The sequence below is a fragment of the Salmo salar genome, chromosome 04 (genome assembly GCF_965601325.2).
Source record: "Salmo salar chromosome 04, fSalSal1, whole genome shotgun sequence".
Lineage (NCBI taxonomy): Eukaryota > Metazoa > Chordata > Actinopteri > Salmoniformes > Salmonidae > Salmo > Salmo salar.
In genome coordinates, this window is record NC_138294.1 from 675,001 (window position 1) to 689,424 (window position 14,424).

General features: G+C 45.7%; 1 protein-coding gene across 1 annotated transcript in view; it reads right to left on the reverse strand.

The window, feature by feature from the left end:
• LOC145878579 (sodium-dependent phosphate transport protein 2B-like) overlaps positions 1 to 11,951 on the reverse strand; it is a 40,081-nt gene extending 28,130 nt beyond the window's left edge. Inside the window, 1 exon segment of the mRNA XM_082973968.1 lies at positions 11,842 to 11,951. The gene's annotated coding sequence lies outside the window, so the exon portion shown is untranslated.
• Between the last annotated feature and the right edge of the window lie 2,473 nt (positions 11,952 to 14,424).

Consider the following 14,424-nt stretch of genomic DNA (forward strand, 5'->3'; position numbering starts at 1 on the left):
GTAGTTTTGTTGCCTTCATAGTGATTATTAACTGTTATAGTAGTATTGTTGATGTCATAGTGATTATTAACTGTTATAGTAGTATTGTTGTTGTCATAGTGATTATTAACTGTTATAGTAGTATTGTTGATGTCATAGTGATTATTAACTGTTATAGTAGTATTGTTGTTGTCATACTGATTATTAACTGTTATAGTAGTATTGTTGTTGTCATAGTGATTATTAACTGTTATAGTAGTATTGTTGTTGTCATAGTGATTATTAACTGTTATAGTAGTATTGTTGTTGTCATAGTGATTATTAACTGTTATAGTAGTATTGTTTTCTTCATATAGATTATTAACTGTTATAGTAGTATTGTTGTTGTCATACTGATTATTAACTGTTATAGTAGTATTGTTTTCTTCATATAGATTATTAACTGTTATAGTAGTATTGTTGTTGTCATAGTGGTTATTAACTGTTATAGTAGTATTGTTGTCATAGTGATTATTAACTGTTATAGTAGTATTGTTGTCTTCATAGTGATTATTAACTGTTATAGTAGTATTGTTGTTGTCATAGTGATTATTAACTGTTATAGTAGTATTGTTGTTGTCATAGAGATTACTAACTCTTATAGTAGTATTGTTGTTGTCATAGAGATTACTAACTGTTATAGTAGTATTGTTGTTGTCACCATAGAGATTATTAACTGTTATAGTCGTATTGTTGTTGTCATAGAGATTACTAACTGTTATAGTAGTATTGTTGTTGTCACCATAGAGATTATTAACTGTTATAGTAGTATTGTTGTTGTCATAGTGATTATTAACTGTTATAGTAGTATTGTTGTTGTCATAGAGATTACTAACTCTTATAGTAGTATTGTTGTTGTTATTCCGGAGCTAGCCAGCTGAAGAGTTCCATCAGCCACTCCTGGGCTACAATCACCTATCTGGACCCGTTTAACTGCCGAGTCGGAGCCCCACCGGGCCTCCACAACTGGACTACCGACGTTATCTGCCCGAGGGAGTTATCCAACTTGGCCCCTCCGTTGCGACGTAACCTGAACGCCCATCTGCGGCCCGCTAATCATTAGCTGTCTTATCGGCTGCTATCTTAATAGGTCTATCAGACAATTTTCTTGGGCCCCTATAACTATAACTATTTTTCCAACTTGATTGGTCCTCTCTACCACACGGAATCCCACTAATCTACAGACAGAAACGCACGAGGTGGCTAAAAACAGACCTCCCTCCATCTTCTGCCAGCTTGCTACCTATGGCCCGGCTAGCTGTCTGAATCTCTCTGGACCCTTATGATCACTCGGCTAAGCATGCCTCTCCTTAATGTCAATATGCTTTGTACATTGCTGTTCTGGTTAGTGTTTATTGGCATATTTCACTGTAGAGTCTCTAGCCCTGCTCAATATACCTTATCCAACCCTTCAGTTCCACCACCCACACATGCTATGACATCACCTGGTTTTAATGATGTTTCTAGAGACAATATCTCTCTCATCACTCAATGCCTAGGTTTACCTCCACTGTATTCACATCCCACCATACCTTTGTCTGTACATTATACCTTGAAGCTATTTTATCGCTCCCAGAAACCTGCTCCTTTTACTCTCTATTCTGGACGTCATAGACGACTAATTCTCATAGCTTTTAGCCGTACCCTTATCCTACTCCTCCTCTGTTCCTCTGGTGATGTAGAGGTGAATCCAGGCCCTGCAGTGCCTAGCTCCACTCCTATTCCCCAGGCGCTCTCTTTTGATGACTTCTGTGACCGTAATAGCCTTGGTTTCATGCATGTTAATATTAGAAGCCTCCTCCCTAAATTTGTTTTATTCACTGCTTTAGCACACTCTGCCAGCCCGGATGTCCTAGCCATGTCTGAATCCTGGCTTAGGAAGACCACCAAAAACTCTGAAATCCTCATCCATAACTACAACATTTTCAGACAAGATAGAACAGCCAAAGGGGGCAGTGTTGCAATCTACTGCAGAGATAGCCCGCAGAGTTCTGTCCTACTATCCAGGTCTGTACCCAAACAATTTGAACTTCTAGTAGAAAGAGGAGGAAGGGAAGCGCTACTAAGGTACACAATAGTAAATGTTGGTAGACAGAAGGTGCTCTTTGGTAAAAAGGGTGAGTTGGTCATCAAAAAGAATGGAGGACCAAGGCACTCTTCATATAATTCATTTAAAAAATCAATTATATGAAGAGTGCCTTGGTCCTCCTTTCTTTTCAATTTGAACTTCTACTTTTAAAAATCCACCTCTCTAAAAACAAGTCTCTCACCGTTGCCGCCTGCTATAGACCACCCTCTGCCCCCAGCTGTGCTCTGGACACCATATGTGAACTGATTGCCCCCCATCTATCTTCAGAGCTCGTGCTGCTAGGTGACCTAAACTGGGACATGCTTAACACCCCAGCCATCCTACAATATAAGCTTGATGCCCTCAATCTCACACAAATGATCAATGAACCTACCAGGTACCACCCCAAAGACGTAAACACTGGCACCCTCATAGATATCATCCTAACCAACTTGCCCTCTAAATACACCTCTGCTGTTTTCAACCAAGATCTCAGCGATCACTGCCTCATTGCCTGCATCCGTAATGGGTCAGCGGTCAAACGACCTCCACTCATCACTGTCAAACGCTCCCTGAAACACTTCAGCGAGCAAGCCTTTCTAATCGACCTGGCCCGGGTATCCTGGAAGGATATTGACCTCATCCCGTCAGTAGAGGATGCCTGGTTATTTTGTTAAAATGCCTTCCTCACCATCTTAAATAAGCATGCCCCATTCAAGAAATTTAGAACCAGAATCAGATATGGCCCTTGGTTCTCTCCAGTTATAGTAGTAGAAGGTTCCTGGTACAGCCTGGACATGTTATCTTAAAGGAGGCTAAAATGATGATACTAGTACATCTTATCTATTAACACACACAAACACAAGGTGTCTATTTTACACATCAAACTCATAAAAACATAGATCAAAGGTTTGATATTCTTAGAATGAATTGAATACTGATAAGAAACGGTGTGTCTAATCAGCTTTCTATTTCACAACGATGTCTCTTATCAGCGTTCTATAGCTTCCTGGTCTGCCTCGAGGAATGGCTGCTGTCATTAACTGGAAAGATTCACCACTCTCACTAACTCAAATATCAGGGTGTTGATTTGAGTCACATTGTAAGGTTCTGCTTTTCTTTTCTTAGTCAACCTTGTGTTCTGTTTCTTTGTGTTCTGGAACGTAGCCCTGTCTGAGGAGCGTGTCATCTGTCCGGTACCATCTGTGACGGCTCCACGCACCAGGTCTCCAGTGCGCCTCCACAGCCCAGTGCATCCTGTGCCAGCTCCCAGCACCTGCCGTGCAAAGGTTGTCATCTGTCCAGGACACGTTGTGCCAGCTCTACGCTCCAGACCTCCAGTGCGCCTCCACGGCCCAGTACATCCTGTGCCGGTTCTACGCAAGGTGTCTCCAGTGTGCCTCCACAGCCCAGTGCGTCCTGTGCCAGCCCCCTGCACTTGCCGTGCTAGGGTTGTCATCTGTCCAGGACATGTTGTACCAGCTCTACGCTCCAGACCTCCATTGTGCCTCCAGGGCCCTGTACGTCCGGTACTAGCCCCATGCATCAGGCCTCCAGTGCGCCTCCCCAGTCCGGTACGTCCTGTGCCTGCTCCCCGCACTCGCCCTGAAGAGCGTGTCACCAGTCCGGTGCAACCTGCGCCGGCTCCACGCATCAGGCCTCCAGTGCGCCTCCCCAGTCCGGTACGTCCTGTGCCTGCTCCTCACCCTGAAGTGCGTGTCCCCGGTCCAGAGCCTCCAGGCGACGGTCCCCGGTCCAGAGCCTCCCTCTGCGACGGTGCCCGATCCAGGCACGGCGTCCAACCCAGCTCCATGGCCGGGGCTCTCCTCTGCGCCGGTGCCCAGTCCAGGCGCGGCGTTCTACCCGGCTCCATGGTCGGACCCATGGTCTGGACGGGGGCAAAGACCCGCACCGGAGCCGCCACCGACACTAGTCACCCCACCTACCCTCCCCAGTTGGTTTCAGGTTTTGCGGCCGGAGTCCGCACCTTTGGGGGGGGTACTGTCACGCCCTGACCATAGAGAGCCGTTTTATTCTCTATTTTGGTTAGGTCAGGGTGTGACTAGGGGGGGTGTTTCTATCTAGTCGTTCTGTTTCTATGTTGGCCTGGTATGGTTCCCAATCAGAGGCAGCTGTTTATCGTTGTCTCTGATTTGGGATCATATTTAGGCAGCCATTTCCCCACTATGTTTTGTGGGATCTTGTTTGTGTATAGTTGCCTTGAGCCCTGCATAGCTTCACGTTCGTGTTTATTCTTTATTGTTTTTTGAGAGTTTCATTTAATAAACATGTGGAACCCAGATCACGCTGCGCTTTGGTCCGAGTATGCTTCCACCTCTTACGACGACCGTGACACTGTTGTAGTAGCATTGTTGTCGTCATAGTGATTACTAACTGTTATAGTAGTATTGTTGTTGTCATAGTGATTATTAACTGTTATAGTAGTATTGTTGTTGTCATCATAGTGATTATTAACTGTTATAGTAGTATTGTTGTTGTCATAGTGATTATTAACTGTTATAGTAGTATTGTTGTTGTCATCATATAGATGAACTGTTATAGTAGTATTGTTGTTGTCATAGTGATTATTAACTGTTATAGTAGTATTGTTGTTGTCATAGAGATTACTAACTGTTATAGTAGTATTGTTGTTGTCACCATAGAGATTATTAACTGTTATAGTAGTATTGTTGTTGTCATAGTTTTTTCAACCCAAGATGGCATAGCAGTCAGACGTCTTTTGTCCTCGTCCTGTCGTGTCCCGTGTATATATATTTACTTATTTTCTTCGCATATCTTTTTATATATTTTTTTCTAAAAACTCAATCTCAAAACACTCTCCTGCAACCGGCCTCTCCAATTAAAAAAAAAAAAAAGTATTATTCACCTCAAATCTGAAATTCACAACAGAAGCTAGCCAGTAGCTAGCCAGTAGCTAGCCACTAGCTAGCCAGAAGCTAGCGTTAGTATTCAGCTAACCACGGTTGGCGGTCATCAGCTATCCCTTAGCTCGAATAGCTATCGGCAGTTTTGTACAATGCGACTCAGACCAGAGCATACCGAACCTATTTTTCTCTCCATATCCCCGGATTTTTATCGCAAGCTCTGGACATTTACACCTGGATCTTGCAGCTAGCTAGCTGCTATCCGAGTGACTATTGGCTAACGTCGGTCCCAGAGCAAACATCAATTATTCCGGAGCTAGCCAGCTGAAGAGTTCCATCAGCCACTCCTGGGCTACAATCACCTATCTGGACCCGTTTAACTGCCGAGTCGGAGCCCCACCGGGCCTCCACAACTGGACTACCGACGTTATCTGCCCGAGGGAGTTATCCAACTTGGCCCCTCCGTTGCGACGTAACCTGAACGCCCATCTGCGGCCCGCTAATCATTAGCTGTCTTATCGGCTGCTATCTTAATAGGTCTATCAGACAATTTTCTTGGGCCCCTATAACTATAACTATTTTTCCAACTTGATTGGTCCTCTCTACCACACGGAATCCCACTAATCTACAGACAGAAACGCACGAGGTGGCTAAAAACAGACCTCCCTCCATCTTCTGCCAGCTTGCTACCTATGGCCCGGCTAGCTGTCTGAATCTCTCTGGACCCTTATGATCACTCGGCTAAGCATGCCTCTCCTTAATGTCAATATGCTTTGTACATTGCTGTTCTGGTTAGTGTTTATTGGCATATTTCACTGTAGAGTCTCTAGCCCTGCTCAATATACCTTATCCAACCCTTCAGTTCCACCACCCACACATGCTATGACATCACCTGGTTTTAATGATGTTTCTAGAGACAATATCTCTCTCATCACTCAATGCCTAGGTTTACCTCCACTGTATTCACATCCCACCATACCTTTGTCTGTACATTATACCTTGAAGCTATTTTATCGCTCCCAGAAACCTGCTCCTTTTACTCTCTATTCTGGACGTCATAGACGACTAATTCTCATAGCTTTTAGCCGTACCCTTATCCTACTCCTCCTCTGTTCCTCTGGTGATGTAGAGGTGAATCCAGGCCCTGCAGTGCCTAGCTCCACTCCTATTCCCCAGGCGCTCTCTTTTGATGACTTCTGTGACCGTAATAGCCTTGGTTTCATGCATGTTAATATTAGAAGCCTCCTCCCTAAATTTGTTTTATTCACTGCTTTAGCACACTCTGCCAGCCCGGATGTCCTAGCCGTGTCTGAATCCTGGCTTAGGAAGACCACCAAAAACTCTGAAATCCTCATCCATAACTACAACATTTTCAGACAAGATAGAACAGCCAAAGGGGGCAGTGTTGCAATCTACTGCAGAGATAGCCCGCAGAGTTCTGTCCTACTATCCAGGTCTGTACCCAAACAATTTGAACTTCTAGTAGAAAGAGGAGGAAGGGAAGCGCTACTAAGGTACACAATAGTAAATGTTGGTAGACAGAAGGTGCTCTTTGGTAAAAAGGGTGAGTTGGTCATCAAAAAGAATGGAGGACCAAGGCACTCTTCATATAATTCATTTAAAAAATCAATTATATGAAGAGTGCCTTGGTCCTCCTTTCTTTTCAATTTGAACTTCTACTTTTAAAAATCCACCTCTCTAAAAACAAGTCTCTCACCGTTGCCGCCTGCTATAGACCACCCTCTGCCCCCAGCTGTGCTCTGGACACCATATGTGAACTGATTGCCCCCCATCTATCTTCAGAGCTCGTGCTGCTAGGTGACCTAAACTGGGACATGCTTAACACCCCAGCCATCCTACAATATAAGCTTGATGCCCTCAATCTCACACAAATGATCAATGAACCTACCAGGTACCACCCCAAAGACGTAAACACTGGCACCCTCATAGATATCATCCTAACCAACTTGCCCTCTAAATACACCTCTGCTGTTTTCAACCAAGATCTCAGCGATCACTGCCTCATTGCCTGCATCCGTAATGGGTCAGCGGTCAAACGACCTCCACTCATCACTGTCAAACGCTCCCTGAAACACTTCAGCGAGCAAGCCTTTCTAATCGACCTGGCCCGGGTATCCTGGAAGGATATTGACCTCATCCCGTCAGTAGAGGATGCCTGGTTATTTTGTTAAAATGCCTTCCTCACCATCTTAAATAAGCATGCCCCATTCAAGAAATTTAGAACCAGAATCAGATATGGCCCTTGGTTCTCTCCAGTTATAGTAGTAGAAGGTTCCTGGTACAGCCTGGACATGTTATCTTAAAGGAGGCTAAAATGATGATACTAGTACATCTTATCTATTAACACACACAAACACAAGGTGTCTATTTTACACATCAAACTCATAAAAACATAGATCAAAGGTTTGATATTCTTAGAATGAATTGAATACTGATAAGAAACGGTGTGTCTAATCAGCTTTCTATTTCACAACGATGTCTCTTATCAGCGTTCTATAGCTTCCTGGTCTGCCTCGAGGAATGGCTGCTGTCATTAACTGGAAAGATTCACCACTCTCACTAACTCAAATATCAGGGTGTTGATTTGAGTCACATTGTAAGGTTCTGCTTTTCTTTTCTTAGTCAACCTTGTGTTCTGTTTCTTTGTGTTCTGGAACGTAGCCCTGTCTGAGGAGCGTGTCATCTGTCCGGTACCATCTGTGACGGCTCCACGCACCAGGTCTCCAGTGCGCCTCCACAGCCCAGTGCATCCTGTGCCAGCTCCCAGCACCTGCCGTGCAAAGGTTGTCATCTGTCCAGGACACGTTGTGCCAGCTCTACGCTCCAGACCTCCAGTGCGCCTCCACGGCCCAGTACATCCTGTGCCGGTTCTACGCAAGGTGTCTCCAGTGTGCCTCCACAGCCCAGTGCGTCCTGTGCCAGCCCCCTGCACTTGCCGTGCTAGGGTTGTCATCTGTCCAGGACATGTTGTACCAGCTCTACGCTCCAGACCTCCATTGTGCCTCCAGGGCCCTGTACGTCCGGTACTAGCCCCATGCATCAGGCCTCCAGTGCGCCTCCCCAGTCCGGTACGTCCTGTGCCTGCTCCCCGCACTCGCCCTGAAGAGCGTGTCACCAGTCCGGTGCAACCTGCGCCGGCTCCACGCATCAGGCCTCCAGTGCGCCTCCCCAGTCCGGTACGTCCTGTGCCTGCTCCTCACCCTGAAGTGCGTGTCCCCGGTCCAGAGCCTCCAGGCGACGGTCCCCGGTCCAGAGCCTCCCTCTGCGACGGTGCCCGATCCAGGCACGGCGTCCAACCCAGCTCCATGGCCGGGGCTCTCCTCTGCGCCGGTGCCCAGTCCAGGCGCGGCGTTCTACCCGGCTCCATGGTCGGACCCATGGTCTGGACGGGGGCAAAGACCCGCACCGGAGCCGCCACCGACACTAGTCACCCCACCTACCCTCCCCAGTTGGTTTCAGGTTTTGCGGCCGGAGTCCGCACCTTTGGGGGGGGTACTGTCACGCCCTGACCATAGAGAGCCGTTTTATTCTCTATTTTGGTTAGGTCAGGGTGTGACTAGGGGGGGTGTTTCTATCTAGTCGTTCTGTTTCTATGTTGGCCTGGTATGGTTCCCAATCAGAGGCAGCTGTTTATCGTTGTCTCTGATTTGGGATCATATTTAGGCAGCCATTTCCCCACTATGTTTTGTGGGATCTTGTTTGTGTATAGTTGCCTTGAGCCCTGCATAGCTTCACGTTCGTGTTTATTCTTTATTGTTTTTTGAGAGTTTCATTTAATAAACATGTGGAACCCAGATCACGCTGCGCTTTGGTCCGAGTATGCTTCCACCTCTTACGACGACCGTGACACTGTTGTAGTAGCATTGTTGTCGTCATAGTGATTACTAACTGTTATAGTAGTATTGTTGTTGTCATAGTGATTATTAACTGTTATAGTAGTATTGTTGTTGTCATCATAGTGATTATTAACTGTTATAGTAGTATTGTTGTTGTCATAGTGATTATTAACTGTTATAGTAGTATTGTTGTTGTCATCATATAGATGAACTGTTATAGTAGTATTGTTGTTGTCATAGTGATTATTAACTGTTATAGTAGTATTGTTGTTGTCATAGTGATTATTAACTGTTATAGTAGTATTGTTGTCATAGTGATTATTAACGGAGGGTTATAGTAGTAGAAGTTTCCTGGTACAGCCTGGACATGTTATCTTAAAGGAGGCTAAAATGATGATACTAGTACATCTTATCTATTAACACACACAAACACAAGGTGTCTATTTTACACATCAAACTCATCAAAACAGAGATCAAAGGTTTGTTATTCTTAGAATGAATTGAATACTGATAAGAAACGGTGTGTTTAATCAGCTTTCTATTTCACAACGATGTCTCTTATCAACGTTCTATAGCTTCCTGGTCTGCCTCGCGGAATGGCTGCTGTCATTAACTGGAAAGATTCACCACTCTCACTAACTCAAATATCAGGGTGTTGATTTGAGTCACATTGTAAGGTTCTGCTTTTCTTTTCTTAGTCAACCTTGTGTTCTGTTTCTTTGTGTTCTGGAACGTAGCCCTGTTTCTTTGTGTTCTGGAACGTAGCCCTGTTTCTTTGTGTTCTGGAACGTAGCCCTGTTTCTTTGTGTTCTGGAACGTAGCCCTGTTTCTTTGTGTTCTGGAACGTAGCCCTGTTTCTTTGTGTTCTGGAACGTAGCCCTGTTTCTTTGTGTTCTGGAACGTAGCCCTGTTTCTTTGTGTTCTGGAACGTAGCCCTGTTTCTTTGTGTTCTGGAACGTAGCCCTGTTTCTTTGTGTTCTGGAACGTAGCCCTGTTTCTTTGTGTTCTGGAACGTAGCCCTGTTTCTTTGTGTTCTGGAACGTAGCCCTGTTTCTTTGTGTTCTAGAACGTAGCCCTGTTTCTTTGTGTTCTGGAACGTAGCCCTGTTTCTTTGTGTTCTGGAACGTAGCCCTGTTTCTTTGTGTTCTGGAACGTAGCCTTGTTTCTTTGTGTTCTGGAACGTAGCCCTGTTTCTTTGTGTTCTGGAACGTAGCCCTGTTTCTTTGTGTTCTGGAACGTAGCCCTGTTTCTTTGTGTTCTGGAACGTAGCCCCGTTTCTTTGTGTTCTGGAATGTAGCCCTGTTTCTTTGTGTTCTGGAACGTAGCCCTGTTTCTAAGTGTTCTGGAACGTAGCCCTGTTTCTTTGTGTTCTGGAACGTAGCCCTGTTTCTTTGTGTTCTGGAACGCAGCCCTGTTTCTTTGTGTTCTGGAACGTAGCCCTGTTTCTTTGTGTTCTGGAACGTAGCCCTGTTTCTAAGTGTTCTGGAACGTAGCCCTGTTTCTTTGTGTTCTGGAACGTAGCCCTGTTTCTTTGTGTTCTGGAACGTAGCCCTGTTTCTTTGTGTTCTGGAACGTAGCCCTGTTTCTTTGTGTTCTGGAACGTAGCCCTGTTTCTTTGTGTTCTGGAACGTAGCCCTGTTTCTTTGTGTTCTGGAACGTAGCCCTGTTTCTTTGTGTTCTGGAACGTAGCCCTGTTTCTTTGTGTTCTGGAACTTAGCCCTGTTTCTTTGTGTTCTGGAACGTAGCCCTGTTTCTTTGTGTTCTGGAACGTAGCCCTGTTTCTTTGTGTTCTGGAACGTAGCCCTGTTTCTTTGTGTTCTGGAACGTAGCCCTGTTTCTTTGTGTTCTGGAACGTAGCCCTGTTTCTTTGTGTTCTGGAACGTAGCCCTGTTTCTTTGTGTTCTGGAACGTAGCCCTGTTTCTTTGTGTTCTGGAACGTAGCCCTGTTTCTTTGTGTTCTGGAACGTAGCCCTGTTTCTTTGTGTTCTGGAACGTAGCCCTGTTTCTTTGTGTTCTGGAACGTAGCCCCGTTTCTTTGTGTTCTGGAACGTAGCCCTGTTTCTTTGTGTTCTGGAACGTAGCCCTGTTTCTTTGTGTTCTGGAACGTAGCCCTGTCTTTCATTTTTGTTCATTGATTTCACCTGTGTTTGTTTCTCACCTGATCTCATCAGCTCCCTGTTTAGTTCAGTTCTTTCTGTTTGTATGGTTGTGAGGTATTGTTTTTGACTGCCTACCTGTGGTTGACCATTGCCTGCCTGTGACCACGATTCCAAGGCTTAATAAACATCTGCTGCGCGTGAATATACACCTTTTTCTCCCTGAGTATTCATTACACACATGGTTTGACACACTCGTCTCACTAACTCAAATATCAGGGTGTTGGTTTGACTACCACCTTTTTCCCCATAGTTCTAATAAAAATTACTTTACTGCCAAATTAGAATACGAAACACACTACCCTCATCTTTCTGATTGAGGGAAGAAACACATTGTGTCTTAGTGATTTTAGGTTGGAATTGAGAGTTAATGTACACTATTTCTCACACACAACTTCTACCACAATTTAGATTTTGTTCAGATTATGCAAGGCACACTTTTTCTTCCTGACAATTACCCTCTCTAGTTTGCAACAGAACATGAATCAAAGCAAATGACATAACACAAGGCACAAAGGGTATGAAGGTAAAAGGTTACTGTAATTTCTAACCAGGAGTTACTGTAAATCCTAACCAAATGATCTTACATTTTAGTCATTTAGCAAACGCTCTTATCCAGAGCGACTTACAGTAGTGAATGCATACATTTAATTTAAAAAAATCCCCCCCCCGTACTGGTCCCCCGTGGGAATCGAACCCTGGCGTTGCAAACACCATGCTCTACCAACTGAGCCACACGGGACCCATCTTCACAAAGCATTACTCCCCAACCCTCAAGCCCTGTCACATAGGTCCATCCACAGAGTAACTATAATATACTGTAGATAGGTGATAACAGTGTCCATGTCAGAACTCACCTGAAGCAGAGGCAGGTGTCTGGTCTCAGCAGCTAGTGGTGACAGGTCGATACCTCCTCAGAGACAACCTGTTTCAGGTAGATGGCAGTCAGTCTGACTGAATTAATTAACTCGACGTTGACACATATTGGTGACGTCATCAAGCGTACGCGGGGTGTCCTCAGATATCCAGGTGCGGCGCCTCGCCTGTTACCTGATTACGGGTCTTATCTGTTTACGTGGCGATGAGATCCCTGTACATGTGGTGCAAGTGTGATAATCTCTCCTCCAGCCCTCTGAATCCAGAGGTGCTGTACTCAGCTGTACTGTAGAGAACACATCTACACCCTGTCTGACCTGCCTCAGCTGTCTGTCACCTGGGGGGTTCTCTCTGTTACCTGGGTAGGTCTCTCTGTTACCTGGATAGATCTCTCTGTCACCTGGGTATATCTCTCTGTTACCTGGATAAGTCTCTCTGTTACCTGGATAAGTCTCTCTGTCACCTGGGTAGATCTCTCTGTTACCTGGATAAGTCTCTCTGTTACCTGGATAAGTCTCTCTGTCACCTGGGTAGCTCTCTCTGTTACCTGGGTAGATCTCTCTGTCACCTGGGTAGATCTCTCTGTCACCTGGGTAGATCTCTCTGTTACCTGGATAAGTCTCTCTGTTACCTGGGTAGATCTCTCTGTTACCTGGGTAGATCTCTCTGTCACCTGGGTAGATCTCTCTGTCACCTGGGTAGATCTCTCTGTTACCTGGATAAGTCTCTCTGTTACCTGGGTAGATCTCTCTGTTACCTGGGTAGATCTCTCTGTCACCTGGGTAGATCTCTCTGTCACCTGGGTAGATCTCTCTGTTACCTGGATAAGTCTCTCTGTTACCTGGGTAGATCTCTGTTAACTGGGTAGACCTCTTAACTGAGTAGGTCTCTCTGTTAACTGGGTAGACCTCCCTGTTAGCTGGGTAGACCTCCCTGTTAACTGAGTAGGTCTCTCTGTTACCTGGGTAGACCTCCCTGTTAGCTGGGTAGGTCTCTCTGTTACCTGGGTAGACCTCCCTGTTAGCTGGGTAGACCTCACTGTTAACTGAGTAGGTCTCTCTGTTACCTGGGTAGACCTCCTCTCTGCTGTGCGGTGCTGTGTTATCTCTGTGTGTATCGGGTGTTATATTATCAGAGAGTAGTGGTAGGATGGTAGTCTCTCTTTTTCTCACTCTCACTCACTCACTCACTCACTCACTCACTCACTCACTCACTCACTCACTCACACTCCCTATCTCTCTCTTTCTCTCTCTCTCTCTCTGTCACTCACACAGACTCACACAGACTCACACAGACTCACACAGACTCACACAGACTCACACATAGGGGAAAGCTGGATGGCAGGGACAATTCCCACCAAGGCCAAGGTTCATCCTATACACTGATAGACAGGACATTAGACAGGTGTGTGTGTGTGTGTGTGTGTGTGTGTGTGTGTGTGTGTGTGTGTGTGTGTGTGTGTGTGTGTGTGTGTGTGTGTGTGTGTGTGTGTGTGTGTGTGTGTGTGTGTGTACTGTGTTCCATACTCCAGCTGTAAAGGGATATAGACCACCATCACCAATCAATGTGATTCCTCACATGTTGTTTGTTCCGTGGTTCCAAGAGCCTGATCTATGTACTTAGTCTGCCCCTGACAATTGACAACGGTGTGTGTGTGTGTGTGTGTGTGTGTGTGTGTGTGTGTGTGTGTGTGTGTGTGTGTGTGTGTGTGTGTGTGTGTGTGTGTGTGTGTGTGTGTGTGTGTCACGTCCTGACCCTAGTAAGAGGTTATTTTCTATGGTAGAGTAGGTCAGGGCGTGACAGGGGGTGTTTTGTGTTTTGTTCTATGTTTTCTATATCTATGTTTAGTTCTAGTTTTCTATTTCTATGTTGTTTTTTGGGTTGATCTCCAATTGGAGGCAGCTGGTCCTCGTTGTCTCTAATTGGAGATCATATTTAAGTAGGGGTTTTTCTTCCTGGGTGTTGTGGGTTATTATATTTTGAGTAGTGTCTGTTTCTCTCTGCGTCACGGTTTGTTGTTTTGTCATATTCACTTATTTATGTATTGCAAAGTTTCACGGATTTAATAAAATGTGGAATGTGGAACTACAACCACGCTGCGCTTTGGTCCGCTCCTTTCGACAGCCGTGACAGAATAACCCACCATCAAAGGACAAAGCAGCGTGCCCAGGAGCAACAGAAATGGACCTGAGAAGACATTCTGGACGGGAAAGGACCTGGGAGGCAGGCTGGGGAGTATTGCCGCCCGAGGGAGGAGATGGAGGCAGCAAAAGCAGAGCGGCGTTATTATGAGGCACTGTACCAACCAAGAGGCAAGTGCTAGAGACATCCCCAAAAAAATGTTTTGGGGGGGCACACGGGGAGATTGGCAGTGTCAGGTTGGAGGCCTGAGCCAACTCCCCGTGCTTACTGTGAGGGGCAAGTGATCGAGCAAGCACCATGTTATGCTGAGATACGCACTGTGTCGCCAGTGCGCAGCTACAGCCCGGTGCGCTCGGTGCAAGCTCCTCACAGGTGCCGTGCTAGAGTTGGCATTCAGCCAGGAAGGAGTATGCCTGCTCAGC